The 16,479-nt window shown below is 31.7% G+C and overlaps 1 pseudogene; it reads right to left on the reverse strand.

Moving 5' to 3' along the window:
* Window positions 1-332: 332 nt before the first annotated feature.
* Window positions 333-10,356, reverse strand: LOC147390475 (sodium/calcium exchanger NCL2-like; annotated as a pseudogene).
* Window positions 10,357-16,479: the final 6,123 nt, after the last annotated feature.

The following is a 16,479-nucleotide window of genomic DNA, read 5'->3' on the forward strand; positions in this document are numbered from 1 at the left end:
TTTCTGCATAATTTTCACACTCATTTCCTACTCTAGAAATTATGGTTGAAACTTCATTTGTGAAACTTTCATCAAAAAACTTAGCTGAAACTTATAATCACAAACAAATTAACAAGCAAAAGAAACAGACTACGAAATTAATATTCGAAAACAAAATAAAAAGTACAATTCTACCCAAGTTCCAACCCTATTGCTCTAAGAACTCTAATTGGTGCTCAGGACAACAGATAACATTTATTTCCTTCGCTACTAGCCATTGCAAATATGCAAACTGATCACCATTGGGATAAAATGTCTTGCATTACCTCCCCCAGTTTCTGATTCTACAAATCTTAGGACCCCATGAAAACATAGTCGAGAACATAAACCAACACGAGAGACAATGGGTACAGTAGGAATGCTATGAAACATGTCCAAAGCGGGAAGTCAGAGTGGTAACTGGAAATAAGACCCATTACGATGCAAACTATGAGGACAAGTACTAAAAGGACAGACAACCCAAGGACATTATTCATGAATACCCCACCATAAATCTGCACCAAGAACTTGGAGAGGTCAGTGAGATAATCTCAAAAATGATTGTTCTAAGATTTGCAGTTCATATGGTTATATTAGTACTATTTTTGAAAATGTTTTCTTTACATGCTCAAAACAGAACTATTTTGTTCAATGTAAATGAGTAGACCTAAAAATTAAATATTTTTATAAGTAATTATCCAACATAAAATTGAACCCAAATGTGATATTTTTTTTTCTTCTTTTGGTAGAGTATGCAATGCAGGCTGGAATGTCAAAATTTGGTTAAGTTTCACTAACGAAAAACATAGAAAAAGATGAAGACGATGAAAGGCCCTTTCAAACATTCATTTCTAGAAGATGAAAATAGCCTATGTTAATTGGCTAGACATATTTTGTGTCTCACACAATTTGACACTATAATTAACCATTTAAAAAGGATTTCATGCTTTGTGCCTCTACAAGTTCATCATGTGAAAATCATTCAAATTGGGTCATGGATATTTTATTCTAAATGAGAAACAGGAAGGAAAATCAAGTTGAAGTTAGAAGGCACTAACACATCATCCATGGATGTAGTAAATTTTATTAGCCAAAAATTTTACAATTATCTATCAAGTATAATATATACCTAAGTTGAATGTGTCCTATTGACTAGATAAACCTGAAACATGTAGGACTCACGAAAGAAATATGGTGGACAGTCGTATTTCTCTTAAAATACATATTAAGGAATAAAATCTGGAGAGACAAACCTCAGAGAATGTCAAACATGTAGTTCTAGGTTTCTTTTGCCTTGCAGCAATAATTGCTGAGATAGCCTCTCTCGAGTTTGTTGCTAAAGGGACTACTATAAATGAGATGAAGAAAGATGGCATACTTGCTGCATTGGAGAAATTTTGAACAGCATCGATAAGAGGTTCTGCGAGTAAAGATAAAAGAGTAGTTCCCAACAACAATAATAATATGGATTTAAACCAAGGCCATGAAAGATAAATGGCTATTCTCCTTTTGGCTCTTTCTCATCTACCAACTTATCAGTTTCTTTCCAAGCTTCCTGTGTGTTCAGATTAGAGGTGTTATAACACAATAGTAACTTAGGAATCCAAGGAAGCTATAACACAAGGTTACTTACTTGGTAGCTATCATCATCTTCTGACATTGCTGAATTAAGCAACTTTGCAAAACCATCGACAAATTCATCCTTATTAATTATTTTATCTCCATTTGTATCTAGCCTTTCCAGTAATTTTGCTACGACTTCATCCTTATTCAAGTCTTTTCCAAATTTGATTCCTTGTACTAATTCCTTTAATTCAGAAAGTGAGATACAGTTATCCCTGTCCAGATCGAATTTCTCAAATACAAAACTATTAAATGTCGAAACTACATAAATTATATAACATGATTTAACCTTTTTATAATAGGTATATTAGGTGTTCCATCTTTTGTGAGGAGGCTTTCTGATGCATTGCTTTGCACATGTTCTATAATATCTAATACAACAGGCTTATTTATTGCATCTTCTGTTATTCTCTCTGCATAAAGTTAAAAAAAAAAAAAAAAATTCACAACCCTAATCTCTGCAGAACATTAACATCAAAATGAGGATGCTTGGGGAGTAATGGAAGCCATAAGATGAGGTTACTTACCTGATGTGAGTTGTCTAAAGACCTTTTTGGATAAGAACCACGATTGCTAGTTGCATGCTTATTCTTAGCAAGCCACTTCACAAATCCATCGACAAATTCATCCTTCGAGATTTTGTGGTCATGATCTAGATCAAATTCTTTCAATACTTCTGTTATTTCACAATCCTTATATGAAAGCATCTTTTCAGACTTGACTCCTATGATCATTTTTCTCAATTCCGGAATAGTTATACTATCATCCCTGTAAAGATCGATACCCTCAAATAATCTGTAATTGAAATTGAGCAAGAACGATCAAATAAGAAAACCTCGAAAATTAGATAATGGATTTAAAATGAAAAATTAACCTTTTTATAATTGTTAGATCAGGTGTGCCTTGATCTGTAAGGAGTTTTCCTGATAAATGCCTTCGCACATGACTTAAAAAATCTACCATCAGAAGCTCGTGCTTCACACATTCTAGTCTTCTCTTTTGAATCCAAGGTTCAAAGACCTGTATAAATATAAATAAATAAAATTACTAACACAAAAGATAAAAAACATCTAACTACATTTTTGAAAATCAATTTACAGATGGCAAAATTTATCCCAAAATGTCAATATTTCAAAAGCATATATAGTTACTTAATTTTGGGAAAACATTGATCTCACTGCGGGAAAACACTTCCATTAATGGAATTGACCAATTGAACCATTTGAACCAACTCCCCATTTTATTTTTTTAGATAGAACAACATATATTTCCCATAAGAGTGAAATGTTTTCAAGTTTCAAAAGGGCATCCCTGGTCTAAAGCCAATGTCCCATGAGTGCTTGTACGTTAGCATTCGTTTATATATATGGATCTGGATCAACAACCATTTTGGCCAATGTTTTAGCCAACATGTTTTGTCCTATATAGGTTAGATGTTTCAGAATGGACTGATTTTTTGTGAGAATTATCTCTATGGTGAGGAGATAATCATCACATCAGCCCATTCAAAAATTTCTAATCCCAATTCCAAGTTGAAGAATCATGGAGCGTATTTTTTTGTAAACCACTTTTGATAGGGTTTGAAGTTTTGGAACAGATTGATGTTTTGTGAGAATGATCAGCTCATTCCGAAACTACTAATCCAAAATGTTAAATTTACCATTTTGAGAAATACTTTCTAAACACACTGATCCAATAACAACCTCTCGATAATTTATATGGAAATCAACCAAATCAAAATAGATTATTTTGTCATTAAAGGCTAAATGGCTTACCTGGAAGAGGAAGAAACACACTAGGAGTAGAATAGAAATAATGAGAGATGCCAAGATTACAATTCATCCCCCAAAAGATAAATTGAAGATTTTTGGTAGCTGCAAAATGATGAATGGGACCATTGATAGAACCATGATCTTGGCAGTATAGCTAGTCTCCTCGTCAGTAATAATACCCGAACCTGTAGTGATAATCTATTAATAAAAAAATGTAAACTTGAAATTTCTCCTAAAATGGATTGATTTAAAATTAATTAAGTGACCTAAGTAATGATTCTTTAAAACAATTTCATTACTGATTAGGAAAAAAAAATATATGAAATATTTTTTTAGTCCATATTAGTAATACCGTTGTGAAAGGTGTAATACCCCTGATCTAAAAACCCATGAAATTATTTTATAAGTAACACTCTTAAAAACATCTTTAATTGTGATATATTATAATCAATATTTTTTATTTTAACATATGGTAGTTTCATAATTTACATTTTGATAATTTATTATGTTAACAATTAGTTGTCAAAGTTTGAAGTCAATTTAATTATGAAACAAAATATTGATTAATGTTAGGTTTCCATTCATCGTCAAAATAAAAATAAAAAATTTATTATAAGATAACAAGTGGCCACTAATATAGAATTTTGACTTTATATACTTGAGTAATTAATTAAAATATATGCACCCAATAAATAAATATAGTGGATAATTTGGTATTTCAAATCATAGAAGTCCATGTGATGAGGATAATATTTGTTAAAATAAGGATAAATGAATTGATACAAAAATGATTAGTTGACAGTGGTGTTATAATGTAATTTATAATGCATAGGGAGGGTTATTTTTATTTAATTTAAAATTAAGGATTTTTATGAAAAATTGGTGTAATCATAGGTTTTAAAAGAAATATTCAAAAGACTTTCTTAATCAAGACAAAAATTGCTGGAATTATTTTTGGATTACATTGAGTCTTATTTTTGTATCATTAAATCTCTAAATAGGATACAAATAAAATTTATAAAAACTTACATATTGTGGTGGTCCTTAATAAGTGTTTTGTTTCCTTTTTATTTTAATAATAATATAAAAAAAGTAAAAGAATAAGGATGATATGAGAACTAAATTGGAAGTTATTCAAAATTTTAAATAATTTCTTAAATGGAGTGGCCTCAAGTAGGAAATTCTTTTTAAAATTCAAATTAATATTTTGTATTCATGTTGAAGTAAGAAAAGAATTTTAAGATAGTTAAAAATGTTCTTAATTTGTGAATGGCCTAGATTGATAAGAGAATTAATATTTAAAGTAAATAAATGAAATAATAGGTGGTGACACTATTGCAGGAATTTTTATGAGCACACATTTATTTTAGTTTTTTAAACTTAATCTCATCCTTAAGAAAGGGAGAGATAGAGAAAAATGGAGAGGGAAAAAGGGACGTAAGCAGTGTGACGACTCTCCAAGAGAAAGAAGAAGACCACGACGTTAAGGAGGTGTGAAGAATGCGTGAATCGATAAGAAAGAATCTAAAATTCGATCAAGGTAGGATTTGACTCCCCTTAACTTAGTTTAATACTAAAACAAAAAAAGTAGACCATGTTTGTAAATATATCTCATCGTTAAAGCATAATATAAAAATAAAAATAAAATAGAAATGATGATAATCATATGATCTAATGATATTATATGCACGAATGTTGATATGATTTTAGTGATTCCATACTAAGGATTAATGGTCCACATGATTTTTGAGTTATATGAAAATGATATAATTTTTATGCGGTCAAATGGTGGTGTAAAACAAGTAGGGCGTAGGTCCTTAGGTGTAAGACCCTTAAGTCCTCGAGGAAGACCCTGGAATGGGGTAGTTTGTGATTTCGTCAAACTGATGATAAAATGACTGAATTGAATATGGCGGTTTAACTAAATCGAGGATAAAATGGTTGGCAAGAAAATGATTTAGCGATTTTCTTATTTATGAAGTGGTGAAATAAATGTTTTATTTTATTATCATTACACCATGTGCAATTTGATGTATTCTTTTATATTAGTTTTTTGTATTATGTGGAGGGGTGTCATATCACTCGTATTGAGCTTCACCGCTCACTGACGTTTTATGTCAAAAGTTTCAAATTTCGGTGAAGAGACATTAGCAGCGTTGAGATCGTCTTCAACGATTTACTTTGTTTATTTTTGAGTTCATTTGCTTTCATAATTATGGGTGTATGGGGTTTTAGGGAGACTTCTTGATGTTATCTTATGCTTATTAGAATCGTTTTAAACTAATTTATCAAATAAATGTCTAGGATTTTCATTTTAAAAACCTTGGTTATTAATTGATTTAGCAAAAAAAATTTGTTATGTTACTGATTCCTTTTAACATGTTTCACGATAAAGGTTATAGAATTTTCATTTGTTGTTGAAATGATGTTATACCACTTGAAAGAATTTTTTAACTCACACGTACATATTCTTATATTTTTTGGAATTTAAAAAAAAATTATTATATTTTAAAATGAGTCGTTTTTGCTGTCGTTGTTAATGGACAATAGAAAAGAATAGAAAATAAAACCTACTTTATATCGTCGCAATCCATGGTTAAACTTCTTTTTTGGTTCTGAATTTTTTGTTGAGGATTGGGTTTAAGAAGTTAACTTCGACATAATTTTGTCCCCATACCATTTAAATGACAGAAATATTTATTTCAGATTTTACTATCTAACCTACTGAATAAGATTGTAGGAAACCTATTTCGTACTACTACTTTTGAAAAATATATTTCACATGCCAAATAGTGATTTTAAAATACATTTCATATTTTCTTAGGTTCCACATTTCAATAACTTCTATAGAATTTAAACTCTCTACTTTACAATATGAATCGAAGTGTGTACAAATTTTAGAAGTCACACGATGTGTTATTAAATCCTAAATTGCATCATAGTACATAACTTTTGTTAGGTATTTTTATACCTGAGAAATAAATATTTTATTGGTCTAGCATTTTTATATTATGATTATTTAAACCATCTTTCCAAAATGGGGTGTCGCGTTAAATTCTGATAAAAATTAAGTAAGTTATGAATTTTTTATTGAAGGTGTGTAGAGTTGTCCTAAGTGAATGTTTCCAAGAAATGGATTTAGATAATGTTTTTAGTTAGGTTCTTCACGTAATTTTGTGCTAATGTGAGTAAGTGGATTATTCATAAATCACCACTAAGTTATGGATCATAGTTCAAATAGTGAAAACGGATTGGGTTATGGATCTTCAAACTTGGGGCGTGACAAAAGGTATGGTGTTAAATTTAGGGAATATTAATAACACTGTAGGCACCAAAATTTTGAGGAGGCCTTTACAAATTTTATAAATAAAAATTCCTAAATTTATTAATGAGCCTCCTATCCAAATTGAGTCTATTAATTGGGAACATGCCTCCTACAAGCTTGGGTTTTGGACTTTTGCAGATAAAGTCCATGACCTAAACAAAATCAAGTGATCCATATTAAATATTGGGCCTTATACCCAAACAAATGAGTTTTGGCCCAATAATGATCCATAGAATCCTTAAAATTGGATTTGGACAAATTTAGCCTTTTAAATAAATCAATTAAACTTTTTTAAGTCGGGGGTATAATTGGAAAGCTAAATTACTTTTAAGTTTATAAATACAATAGCCTCTCTCATGGAGAGGGGACGAGATCACTTTCTCTCAGAAGACAGAAGCTCTCCCTCTAGAGAAGAAGAAGCTCTCAAGCCCTCCTCCAGAGACAAAGCAAGGTTCTTCAGAGATCCGGACTCCGACTAAAGAGAAGATCAAGCATAAAGCCCTTCTTCGGAATCCAAGCAACCTTCTCAGCCGATAAAGCGCGAAGCCCGGAGAGAAGAAGATCTACAGAAGCCTCTACAAAAGATCAAGTACAAAGTAAAGCCATCGTTCAAGCAACCTTCTCAGCCGATAAAGCGCGAAGCACGGAGAGAAGAAAAGCTACATACGTCATCACTATTTTGTATTTGACTGTTAATCAGAGGAAACACTGAGATCTGTATCCACTTTTCATCCAAAATCAATAAAATCATTTGCGATCTTTATTTCACGGATCTCGAGGTAGACCCGTAGAAATTTATTGTCGACAAACTCCTCTGGCAAAATTGGAGTTATTAGGTTTACCCCCTGCAAAATGAAAGATTAAGTCACTTTTTGTTGATTAACTTACCATAAAATTTTGTTTTTTTATCCAAACTATGATATAGTGATTAAGTTTTGGAAGGGTATTTTTAATTAAATCAAGTTTCTACAAGTTATTCATCAATAAAAAGGGATGTTAACTTTAGATCAAGGGAAAACCTAATCTTGCATTTTTCAAGGGGGTAAACCTAATATCACCAATTTCGTAGGGGTATATTAATAAAATACACTTTTTTTGCTTGGGAGCCACATGCACCATCCCATCCCTTTGTGTGACAATAAGTAAGTAGCCATTTTATGTGGAGGTGTCTATAGAAATTCGAAAGTATGACCTGGGGGGGGGGGGGGGGGGCAAACCCAGTCACTCTAACCATCCCAACTTACCCATGGTGCGTTACTACTAAAATACACTTAAATTTAAATTCCAAAGAACAATTAATGATAAGAGAAATAATACACAAATATCAATTTGATGGTAGTTTTCTCTGCTTTTCTTAATTGTGTCTTTTCCTACAAGGTAGTTTTTCTCAACCTCCTCTCTTTGATTGATTACTAAAATCATTTCTAATGGTTTGACTTCACCTTCTATGTAAATTGAGCAACTAGTTTGGTCCATGGTTTATGGCCAATTTGATTTTTCTATCCATTAATTGTTCATTTCATCACAGATGATTTACTAGTAGTTTTATCCATGAAGCAATTATCCAATTTAAATTCGTATGCAATATGTAGGAGATTAATAGGTCTTATTATTCTCAGATTCATGTAAACTAAGGGATATGATTCTTATCTACCTTGTATATTAATTTTCTTATTAAATACGACTTGCTTAATTAGCCAAAAAACAATAATAAAAAAAAAAAAAAAAACTACCAAAAAGTACACATATAACATTGCTTTGGCAGATATTAAGGCTCTTGATGCATTTTCAGTTTTGCAATAAAAGTGAGAGTAGAAAGTGAACGAACCAGTTAAGCATGATCAATATTTTCTATGCTTTGAATAGTTTGAAGTTAAGGTCTCTAACTCTTCATAAGACTACCTGTCTGAAAAATCACACTTGCCCACAATGACACAAGTTCACCACAGTAAAGTCAGAACCAAGACAGTTGATCCAGCCAACAAGCCAATTCCCATCATGACCTGCTCTTGAGCAGTCTCTTTACTCTTCGAAAGTCCAGATACTGAACAAAAAGACATCCGACAGTCATTTTATATCAATCCTTTTTACAATATGGTTAGCAAAAGAACAATTCTTTGTCCAATATTTCCAACGGATCCTTCAAAATAGAGAACATATGCTGACATAAAACATACCAAATAAGGATGTAGACACATCAAAATAGGCACTTTGAAACAAAAGAAAAATAGGAACAATTGTGATAGTAATCCACAACAGTAAGTCTTCAATTGCAAAAGTAACTCAACAGAGTCAATCAACGAAGATCTTGAAGAGCTTTCCTCATATGATTAAAAATCTCAATCGAAGAGCTTAGAAGAAGAAGAAGAAATTGAAAGATATGCAGTCACTGAAGATAGAGTGGCACAAAACATTCACCAAATAAGCTCTTAGTATATATGGTTGTCTTCTTTGCTCGTACTCTACTTTGATCATGTTTTGTAATTGATTTTGTTCGTGTTCTCTTTGGCTCCAACTTAATTAAGACACTGATTTTCTAATCTTTGTTTAGAATTTAATCTGAATCTGTGTATTTCAAGAGAACATAACTTTGTAAACATGGTTCCAAAACGAGAAAATATTTCATGCAAAAGTTTCTTTGGGCATAATTGAGGAAGAATAAAAAATATATTTAAAAAGAGTGCAACAATATTTTTTAATTATTTTTTGAGTGTAACCATCTAAATGGAGTGCAAAGCAGAATTTTTAAGTGATGGGGTGCAATTGATAATGGGTGATATGCAACTAGTCAGACCCTAAATTTAGTGAGCATTTAAATAAAAAATTTAGTAGTTTTAAAGAGAGAATTTGTTTTAAAATGAGAATTTCTACACCAAAGGGTAACCAATGAGGGGTAAAGGCACCTAAATTTAAAAGATAGACCTTAAGTACTAAACCATTCTTGTCATCTAAAAGAATGGGAGCAAGTTAATTACTTAAGAACAAAACATCTAGATCTAAAAACAATGAATGCATTCTAATTATTAACATGATCCATTAGGATTTTTTGCAAATTCATCCTACTTTCTAATTCAACAAACATATAATTCAAAATAAAATACACTCATTGTCACAAAAACCAAATATTCAAAATTTAGCCTAAGAAGTCATAATCTTTTCTTATGAAAAGATTGAGCTACGACCTTACCAAGAACCATCATGGTCTCGGGAAGTGCACCTAAGACTTGGAACCCGCAAGCCCCGTAGAAACCACCTGTCCCTATAATCTTGAAAAGAGACTCACTCCCAGCTGAAACATACTTCTCCCCAAGAAACAATAGTTACCCATAGACGAAAATTTGGAAGAGGTGGCCTGCAAGGTTGTTTGCGCAGGGTAAGAAACCGTATGGTTGACACCATTCAAAACCGATTTTAAAAAATTGATTATTTGTTTGATTTCTAAAGCTTTCACGACTAATAGGATTATAATTCCAATGACAAGAACTAGTTTTACTTTAAATATCTCTCCCTCCATCCGCTTTTGGTGCTCAGAGATATCCTACTTGTAAGAGAAGAGAGATGATGGAATGAGGAGACCTCAGATGATGACTTATAAATAGCTGGTATGTGATGATGCATGTTGGTAAAATATAGAATCTTAACATGTGCATTTATACAGTCAAGGTCAAAAAGAAGACTTATCTTTCCACACCGACTTTTTATTATAATACACCACTGAAAGTCTCCCACCACGCGTCACAACCATGATGGAATGGAACTAGGATTGTCCATTAAATCGTTGTTATCGTATTGCAAGATGGATAACTTTCTACAATCTTAACATTTGATTACGTATGTACCCTGTATAGTCAATTTCTTTGTATTAAAATTTGAAAACTTTTATTTGGACACTAACTTTCATTATAACACACCATAAAAGTTGTTCTTCCCCAACAACCCAAAAATTAAATAAATAAATAAATATGTCATGAAATCGGGAGTCCCATTGATTGTCACTAAAATAATTCTTAAAGGATGCAAGTTGGTTGAGTATAGAATCCTAACAATTTTTTATTTTTTATTTTTTTGACTAAGTTGAATCCTAACATGCAAGTACATAGAGTCAAGGTTTTTGTGTTAAAATAACAAAAACTTACAGTTCTAAATCAAATTTTTATTATAACACACCACTAAAGTTCTCCCCTCCTCGCAACAATGATGGAGTGAATTTGGAATGTGCCCTAACCTTTCGAACTCATAGTTTTCATCCAAAAAAATGAATTTTTTGCATTCCAATTGAGTTTTGGAACTCAATTCCGATGTAAAGGATTTGAAAAGGAAGAAGAAACCATTTTCAAGAATTTTTTTTAAGCATTTTGAAGTCATGTAAAAAATAAGGGGGGTTTTCAATTTTTTTTCTTCGCTTTTAGATGAAAAATGATCAAGGCTGATTCTTTTGGCTTGAAATCATCTAGATAACTCATTATGGCAAGTTTTTAGTCAAATCTTTTCATGTATTTTAATCAGAAAAACTCAAAAAATGAAAATGGGTGGATTTTTCCATAATTGATTACTTCACCAAATTTTATTGTCGAGTTTGGCATTTTTAAAAATTATCGAATTCAAAAGTAAAAAAATGTTGAACTCAATGATAAAAAGTGGTGAGCTTGACAATAAATGAAACTTGATGAGCTTGACAATAAAAATATTGACCTCGATAGTAAATAGAAAGTGTTGAGCTCAACAATAATGATTGGGACCATTTAGAAATAAAAAGTTTACCAAGTGGACTACTGTCCAAAGCTTAGGAACTATTTAGAAAATAATCCCTTCATCAAGGTCTTTTAAGTAATTTTTCCTATAAATTTGGCAAGTCAACTTGAACCTGGACCTGGGTTGATTCCACTCGAATTTATTTGGTTATTTCAGTAATACCCCTTTGTAATTTGTTGTATTATATTTAACCCCCTGCAAAATGCAATATAGATTTTCCCACTTTGCCACAAGTCAACATTCTTTTTGTTAATGAATTAAGCCTGAAATTTTAATTTTATTTAAAATATCCTTAAAAAAAATTAAATTACTAAATTAAAATTTCATCATTTGTTCAACAACAAAAAAAAAAGTTCACCAAAGTGGATATGGTCGGGTGACTCAAGAAAAAAGACTCAAAACACACAATCCCAACCGTGCAAGCACACCCAATAATAAATAGGATAATTTTGTCTTACCCCAATAAAATTGGTGAAATTAGTGATAAAATATCCAAAATATACTTGACTTTCATGATCCGGTCAAACTGTTAATAAATACATCAGTCTCTTAACAGAGATGGTAAAATATCAAAAATCCCTCATGTGTTAAAATTATGAAAATGTCCTTCAATTTAAACAGTCTAAATATGTTTGATCTAATCATTCTAAACACGTTAGTCATGAGAATCCTAATTGTTCCCAATCCTATTTCTCATCAATCTAAACCTAAATATTGTTGATTTGAAGTAAAATCTCATCATTATCAATAAATTTCATACTTTTCAACCTAACTCCATTGTGTCCATCCCAATCTCAGTGTTTTCATCCCTCCCCCCACAATAAAAAATGAAAATAACTTTTTGACTTTTTTTCTCAAAAACATAAGTCTTGATGTTAAAAAAAGTCACCAGAGAGTCCAAATCACCAATCATTTCACAAAATATGGGATCATTAACTCAATCAAACCCAAAATTGAAATCAAAGTTTTAATTGTAGGTTTACAAAAAGATGGCTCTAACGAATACAACCATAACAATCACGACAATAATCCAACAATAACGCTAGCTTTAATATTTGAGATAATGGAAAAGACCCAAACTTCATCTTTATCTTCTCAAAGAAGATGAAATTGAGGTTTTACCTTTTAATCAAACGGTCTAAATGCATTCAATCTAATGGAGTAGATCACCTTAGAATATAAAGATTTATCAACTAAACGAAGGACATTTTGATAATTAAAATACTATAAGGATAATTTTGATATTTAGGTTTTTGATTAACGGTTTGACTAAGTCAATGAAAGTCGAGAGGGAGGGGGAGGGGAAGGGGGACTTCATTTTGCATTTCGTGGGGGATCGCGGTATCACTTATTTCTCCAATTTTAAAGGGGTGTAAGACTAAATTACCCTAACTAATATCACATCCTGTCACATTGAGATCATTGGATCTTGCACTTACACAACGGAACCTAAGCTTGTTGAAATATATATTTTACACATATAAATAGGTTTGATTGATTTATATAATTTTGAGAAATTTACCAACTCATTGGCTAGTTTTGACGAAATTACCAAGAAATCATTGTATCCAAAGTATTTAGTAAGCTAATGTTGTAATTATAATTATTAATTTTAAATGGTATATTTAGCATAATTTATACATGCATCCCCAGATTTTGGTGTATATTTGAAATCAATGGATTGAGATCAAAAGCTTAAAGGTGACTGATTTATGTAGAAAAATCAAGGGTTTTCGTTAAGGTTGAAAATGAAGAGCTTAAAGACGACTGATTTTAGGAAGAAATCAAAGGTTATCATAAATGTGGGAATGAAATGATGAAGATTAGGAGCATAAAGATTATGGATTTCAGGAAAAAAATCAAGGGAATTTTGTTACAGGATTTAGGTCATTTTATAATAAATAAGAGAAGACCGAGGGGTCAATGGACATATGTCATCAGTTTGAAATCATGTGGCATATCTCAATTATTTATCAAGACATGGGACCCATGTCTAAATCACACGTGCTTTTACACTAAAATACAGTAAATATGTTTACGGCTAACCCCTGTGAACTTGTAATAGGGGCAAAATCGATATGTCCCCCGTATAGCCGTTTAACCAATTAAAAGAAAACAAATGTATTTTATCAAAACCACATTTGTCGTAAATTTTAACTGACACTACTTTGTCAACTAGTGAGTTTTGGAGTTTATCTCATAGGTCATCATGGACTAGGGTGGGAATTCCCACAAAGAAAACTTTCAAGAATTACCGTAGAATATCCACGTGAGAAGCAACTAAAACAGTATATAAAAATAGGAAAATGCTGGAATGCCGCAGGGTATTTACTGCGATTCTCACAAGTCCGACGTGGGATGTGCACATAATCATAAATGTGTTTTCTTGCAATACGAGTAAAAATCATCTACGATTATATATGAATGTCCACATCAGAATTGTAAGAATCACAGTAAATTTATCACCCCGGCACGACTCTATAAAATATAATAAATCAAAAATAAAGAGAACGTGACAGAAATATGGTTCTGCAAGTAAAACAGGGTTATAATGTATTAATCTCACTTCGCAGTAAAAGTTGAAAATCTTCTTCATAGAAACCCTAAATTTATTTTTCATGCATAGACGAAATCTCTCCCAGTCAAAAGCCGGATCCATGGAGTCACGCCTGATGTACAGTCAATCTATTTACCCAATGTAATTCCACCAACAAAATATAAAGCAGAAACATTATAATTAGATTTTAGAGTACATGGACTCCACGAAAGCAACCATACATGAAAATCTTGTGGCAAACGACAAATTTTGAGTTGTTGTACCCCAAGGATTGTGCCAAGTTTCATTTTGTTTGTACTTCTGTAATAATAAATTAAGACAGACTAGATCGACTTACATTGACTTAAATAATTAAATGGAAAACATAGGATGACTTGCAAGCTATCATAACTTAATAATAGAACGAAAATCATTCATCAAATGTCTTTTTAATTATTTTCCTTTAGTTATGCCCCTAAATATTGACTTTGGACAGGTGGTGGGCTGATTGACTGGAATGAAGAAATCATTTGGATAGTAGGAGGTCTGTGTAAACACTCATGTATTACAAAAGAAAATTAGGATTTAGATAAAAAAAAATTGTAGTTATTTTAAATGATTATTTGAAAAGTTTCAAACAGATAATCTAATTTTATGTCACGGTTAAAATGATATTTTGTTTGTAACTTTACAAAATTAACTAAACGTTTGTAATTTTATTCATTTTGAAAAAATGAACCTGTAAGTTTAAGTCTATAAATCAAAAGAAACTCCATAAAAATAAGTGGTCCTGCAAATATCCAATTGGATCACTGACTAAGAATGAGTCTCCTACAACCTGGGATTAGATTGATCATAGGTAAAATCATTGGTCCAACAAGTACAACGGATCTTTCTCAAGTAATAAACCCAAACACCCATGACTAGAGCCCTCAAAACATTTCGAAATCAAACTAATTTATTAATTGAAAAATAATCGTAATTCAGTTACCTGATCGGTTAATCTGAACTGTTGGAACTTGTCATGATATCCTAATTTGCTTGAACAAATCAAGGAATGTCTAATCCTTTTCTTCTTTAGCAGGTCGACGGGTCTTAGATGCATCTGTGAGTGAAGAGAAATCTATCATATTTTTAGAGCCTCTAGGGCACAAGAATCCATTATGGTAAAACATAAGGTTTACAAAACTAGAGGGAGTGAAAGCCACTAATGTGAGCCATCTGATCTAGCTGATTGGTTGGGTCCAGACCCTGTGATGGTTTCGAAAATGACCCAGCTCATAGATTTTATAAATTAATATTTATGCCACCTGCTCCATTTTGGTATGCCATGATATCCTTCCATATTAATGGATGCTTTTAAATTTATGTAAACCCAGTAAGTTTTAAAAGATAGCTTGATTAAAATTTTCATCTTAATAGGATAAGATGACTTGCGAATAAGCCTATTTTGGCCATTTAAATAATCTTATTCAATTTTATTTATCATTACAAAAGAAGGCGTGCTGGGGTGACACAAAAGAGGACACAACCATCGAATGATGCGGTGGCGCGTACATAACCGTCGATGATTTTCCGCAATATATGATTGAAAAACATGTACAGTTATACACGTGCCACCACATCATTTGTGTCACCCTATGTCTCCTTTTGTGTCACTCCAGCATTAGAGGTACAAAAATAGAGACTAGAAAGTTCCATATTTTGTGGGCCATGACCCTTGGTCTTTGAATATTCAATTACCCAACAACCGATAATATAAAAAAAGGCCACTTAGGCACACCAATTAATTCCACAAACTTCCCTAGGTGGATCAAGCCAGGCCTACTAAAAAATTCTCAAATTCAATAGATGAACATCACCCATCCTTTCTTGGCAATTGTTTCTTTACCTTTCAAAAAAATAAAAATCCTTACTTGGCGTTTCTTCCTCTCTTGTTTCCCTTTTTTTTTTTTTTTTTTTTTTTTTAATAAATTTTTTTTATAGATTTTATTGTTAGGTGTGCAGTTAGAGATATCATTTCCAGCCCAAGATCACGATTCCAAAATTCATTTCACTAGTTGACTCAAGGGAGTTAATAGAATATATACTAACAAAGCTATTAATAAATAAAGATATATATTTTAAAATTCAAAAACGTATTTATTTGGTATTTAATGGAAGAAAAATAGTCAATATAACACTATGCGTAACTCTGAATTTTCGAATCTGAATTAGCAGGGCCGGGGCCAAGATATTCCTGTAGCGGAGGCAAACTATGGTTAGTTGTATGGTGAAAATGAATGGTTTTAGGGAGAAATTAAGAGGTTTTTAGTTAGAAGTTGAAGAAAATGATACTTAGGGCATTTTAAATTAATATTTGAGAAGTCCCGGTCAAGAGGCAATGTCATCAATAAAAAATTGAAGAGGTGAGGGAGTGGGGACAAATGAATATGTAATTAGTTGAAAATATA

Source organism: Akebia trifoliata, chromosome 11, assembly GCF_017979445.1.
Source record: "Akebia trifoliata isolate Shusen 1 chromosome 11, ASM1797944v1, whole genome shotgun sequence".
NCBI classification, from domain to species: Eukaryota; Viridiplantae; Streptophyta; class Magnoliopsida; order Ranunculales; family Lardizabalaceae; genus Akebia; species Akebia trifoliata.